The sequence below is a fragment of the Chrysochloris asiatica genome, unplaced genomic scaffold (genome assembly GCF_000296735.1).
Source record: "Chrysochloris asiatica unplaced genomic scaffold, ChrAsi1.0 scaffold00005, whole genome shotgun sequence".
NCBI classification, from domain to species: domain Eukaryota; kingdom Metazoa; phylum Chordata; class Mammalia; order Afrosoricida; family Chrysochloridae; genus Chrysochloris; species Chrysochloris asiatica.
In genome coordinates this window covers 36205607-36210476 of record NW_006408523.1, presented here as the reverse complement: position 1 = coordinate 36210476, position 4870 = coordinate 36205607, and the positions used below count along the sequence as shown (strand labels likewise).

Sequence of the window (4870 nt, the reverse complement as noted above, 5' to 3'; positions counted from 1 at the left end):
CGCTATGACTCTGAACCAACTCGATAGCACATAATAATAACATTATTATCTAATTTAAAAAAGAAGCCTTGGTGCCTGTTAACCACTGGACTGCTAATCACCACAAGTTGGCAGGTCAAACTCACAGTATCTCTAAGGCAATAAGATGAGGCTTTCTGCTCCTATAAAGATTTATAGCCTCACAAATACTATACTGGATCTCTATGAGTGGGGGTAGACTTGATGGCAGTAGGTTTTGGGTAATTAATAATAAAAATAATCCTTAAGGAATTACAATTTAAATTTTCATGAGCACACTTTTTTTTTTTAATGAAAAGTGAATCATCAAAGTTAAAGAATAAATAATTCCTACCTTTGTCCTTGTCAATAGCATTAGGTGCTAACAAGCTTTAGTGTCTAAACCTCACCAATACAATAAGTATTCAACTTTATGAAGTTGGGCCCTGTTAATAAATCTAGCTTGAGATATAATCTATGGTTTAGTGGTAAGGAATTTATTCCTTAACTGTGAGCAGTGACTCTCTGGTATTTATTATTATCTCTTAATAATTTATATAATTTGCTGAAGTCTTCAGGATTATAATTAGTATAAGTAATTCTCATATATATGATATATATACATATGTATACACACAGATACACACATTTACACTTGCCTAGTAATATAATTATCCAAATTTATTATATCTTGATATACTTTACCTTATGGAAACTTTATCATTTGAATACCATTCAATTATATTGTAAAAGAGGACCACATGGAGTACAATCAGAAAATAAGTACTTCTTTATTTCACTATCTAGCCTTTTAGACTAGTTTTTACCCTTTCTATGTATGCGTACTCTTATGGCATTGTAGGATAAGCAATGGACTGATAACTACAAGGTTGGTGGTTCCAACCAACCAGTTCCTCCTCAGAAACCCTCTACAGGGTCACTATGAGTTGAAACTGACTGGATAGCACTTAAAAACGATGTGGTATAGATGAGTGCCTCCATTGCTGTATCTGTGTATTGAAAGATTTCTATTTGTATTCTATAAATTCCTGGAGGCACATTCTTTTCCAATGGCTTCAGTGCATCTTGGATTTTTTCCTTCAGTACCATTGAGTCTTGATATTATTCTGCCTCTTAAAATGGTTGAACATGGATAATTTATTTTGGGTACAGTGACTATGTGTATTTCCTCTATCTTCTTTTGATGCTTTCTGAAAATAATTTACCCATTGAATTCTTCAGTATTGCTAGTTAAGGCTTGAATTTTTTCTTCAGCTCTTCCTACTTAAAAATGCTAAGTATATCCCTCTCTTTTGTTTTTCTAACTCCAGGTTTTTGTACCTTTTCTTATAATACTAGACTTTGGCTTCTTGAGCTGCCCTATGAAATTTTCTGTTCAGTTATTTTTACTCCTTATTTTTTCCATTTGTTTTAACATCTCTATGCTGGAGAGCAAGTTTCAGAGTCTCTTTTAACATTGATTTTGGTCTTGTCCTTCTTTCTCATCTTCTTAATGATTTTTTTTTTCTATTTCTACACACTTTTGCAAGTTGTTTTATTTACAATGCCAACTATAAAAGGTCAATCCACTAAAGCTAACTAGATAGTAAACTAGGCAAAAATCACTTTACAAAAAGAGGGAAAGCCCAAAATATCACTTTGTATAGAGAACCCACAAGGAGCTCTGGTAGCATAGTGGTTACGAATTGGGCTGCGAACCTTAAGGTCAGCAGTTCAAAACTTCCAGCCACTCTGTGGGAGAAAGATGAGGTTTTCTGCTCCTGTACAGATTTACAGCCTCAGAAACCCTGTACAGGGTCGCTATGTGTCAGAACCAACTCGACGACACTTAAAAACAACAATAGAGAACCCACAGTTCAGCTTTATTCAAAGCAAAGAAAACACAAACAACTTTTGATCACACTAGGAGAAACTCAGCTGTAGGTTCTACACATGCAATGAAGGCAACATTCTACCAATACAATTGATTTGCTGCTGCCTTTGTTTCCTGTTTGTCTAATATTAACAATTGTAAACAGAGCAGTGCAACTAGTATTTGGAATAATCCTTACAGTGTTACTGTGTCAGGCACAACATTTTACTTCTCTTCAACACCACTGGTTTTCTTTGCGTACTTGTGCTTCCTCCTCTTCAGTAAAGTCGTTTCTGATATTGAAAGTCTTACAGATCTCTTCAGGAGTTTTCCCCTTGATCATATTGGCAATAGTCTTGCAAGTAACATTAAGCAAACCTTTGATATCTAAGTAGTTTGCAGCCATAATAATTCCAGAAAGTGTTCCCTGGTCAACTTTCAGGAATTCTTGGTGCCACACAGGGATATCATCTGCTCTCTTTTCTTTGTTCTCATCATCCTCAGGAGGAGAAGGGTCATCCTTGTGATGGGTGCCCCACTGAAAGACCTTTTTAAATATTGCTGCAGTTACATTTGGTAGAGGAAAATAGGTCATCATCTCTTTCATCATCCATTCCCAAATCTTCCATCATGGTCTTGACAGTCACAGATTGTTTGGCAATTTCCACATCAACTTCAAATATCATTCCATCAGAACTCTGCAACTTAGTTGAAGGCATGGTGTTTGAGCCTAAAGTTGCAGTGGACCCAAAGTGGGCGAGAGATGAGAAGCATCAGCACAAGTAGAGGAGCAAGGCAGACAACAAGGCCACTCTTCTTAATGAATTTTTTATTTATTCCTATATGATTTTCTTGATGTCATCCCACAATATTGTAGTCTTCGTTCATTAGTGTCTAATGCATCAAATATTTTCTTGAGATGATCTCTAAATTCAGGTAGGACATGTTTAAGGTCATATTTTGGCTCTTGTGGACTTGTTTTAATTTTCTTCTGCTTCAGGCTGACCCTGCAAGTGAGCAACAGATGGTCTGTTCCACCGTTTTAGCTGATAATATGGAGCTTTTTCATTGTCTTTTCCCATTGAAGTAGTTAATTTGATTTCTGTGTATTCCATCTAGTTAGGCCCATGTATGTTTCATGTTTTATTTGTTTAAAAAAGGTATTTGCAAAGATAAATTACTGGTCTTGCAAAGTTCTATCATGTGATATCCAGCATCATTTCTATAATCAAGACCATATTTCCAACTACTGATCCTTCCTCTTTGTTTCCAACTTTTGCATTCCAATCACCATAGTTTTCAATACATCTTGATTGCATATTTGATCAATTTCAGGTTGAAGAAGTTTATAGGATTATTTAATTTCATCATCATTGATTGTTCTTATTGGTGCAAAATTTGAATATTAACTGGTCTTCCTTGTAGTTGTATGCATACTATTCTATCACAGATGCGTCATACATTTAGGTAGATATTGAAATAGTTTTTGATGATTAATGTGGAGTCATTCCATTTGAACTTGTCATTTATGGCATAGTAAACTGTGTGATTGTCAGCTTCAAAATATCCAGTACCAATCCATTTCAGCTCATGTGCCTAGAGTATTGATCTTTATGCATTCCATTTCATTTTTGCCAACTTCCAATTTTCTTAGATTCATAATTCATACATTCTATATAGTGATTATTAATTGATTTTACATATGCTTTTCCTTATTTTGAGTCATGCTCTATCAGCAAATGAAATCCCCAAAAGCTTTACTCATCACAATAAACTCTAGTTTGAGAAGGAATCTCTTTCCCAGCCATATATTATTGAGTGCCCTCCAACCTGAGGGACTCATCTTTTGGCACTATATTTGACAATATTCTGGTGCTATTCATAATGTGTCAATATACAATATTTCCTTGCTGTCTGAGTGGGTTCCATTGCTATTCATAAGCTTTTCAGTGGCTAAATAGAAATCTGCCTCTATTTCTTCCTACTTTGTCTTATCTCCTAACTCAGGTAAAACCTGTCTACCATGGGGTGCTCTACTGGTATTTAAAATACAGATGGCATAGCATCCAGCCTCACAGAAACACACAAGGCATGATAGTACTACAAAGTGGTAGGTGAGTGTTGGCTCTGACTCAGCGACTGTTTTTAAACTGTAAATGTTTACACAGCAGAAAGCATTATTATTCTCCTTCAGAGTGAGTTTGAACCACTGACCATGTGATTAGTAGCCTACTGCCAAATCTACATCATTACCTTAGTTCTTTAATAATATATATGGACTAAGTATGTTGCTATTGTTGTTAAGTGCCGTCAAATGTGTTCTGACTCATAGTAATACTATATAGGGCTTCCAAGGAGTAATTGCTTAAGTATAACAATTTGTAATTTCCTATATGCTAAAATGTGGGTCTCAAATCTGTTACATCACTAAAATGTTTTGTTGTTATTATTAGGTGCCATCAAGTTGGTACCGACTCATAGCGACACTATGCACAACAGAACAAAACACTGGGCCAACCTCACTACTGTTGCCACGCTTGAGTCCATTGATGCTGTCACTTGGCCAATCCATCTCCTTGGTGAATTTCCTCTTTTTCTCTAACGTTCCACCTTACCAAACATGAGATCCTTCTCCAGTGATTGGTCCCTCCTGACAGAATGTTCCAAGTATGAGAGACGAAGTTTGGCCATCTTGGCCTCCAAGGAACACTCTGGCTGCACTTCTTCCAAAATGGATCTATTGGTTCTTTTGGCAGCCCATAGCACTTTCAATATTCTCCTCCAACACCATAACTCAAAAGCGTCAATTCATCTACGGTCTTCCTTATTCACTGTCCAGCTTTCGTATGTATATGAGGTTTTTGAAAATACCATGGCTTGGGTTTTATTAGAAGACTGTTTTACTAGAAGTATGTAAAACTGGTAGTTAGTTTCGCATAGGTTTAAAAAAATAAAAGCTACTTATTTTGATATATACACCTTATATAACTTTTCATAATC

The 4870-nt window shown here is 35.7% G+C and overlaps 1 pseudogene; it reads right to left on the bottom strand.

Annotated features, from left to right (window-relative positions):
* Positions 1 to 2105: 2105 nt before the first annotated feature.
* LOC102833165 lies at positions 2106 to 2589 on the bottom strand (annotated as a pseudogene).
* Between the last annotated feature and the right edge of the window lie 2281 nt (positions 2590 to 4870).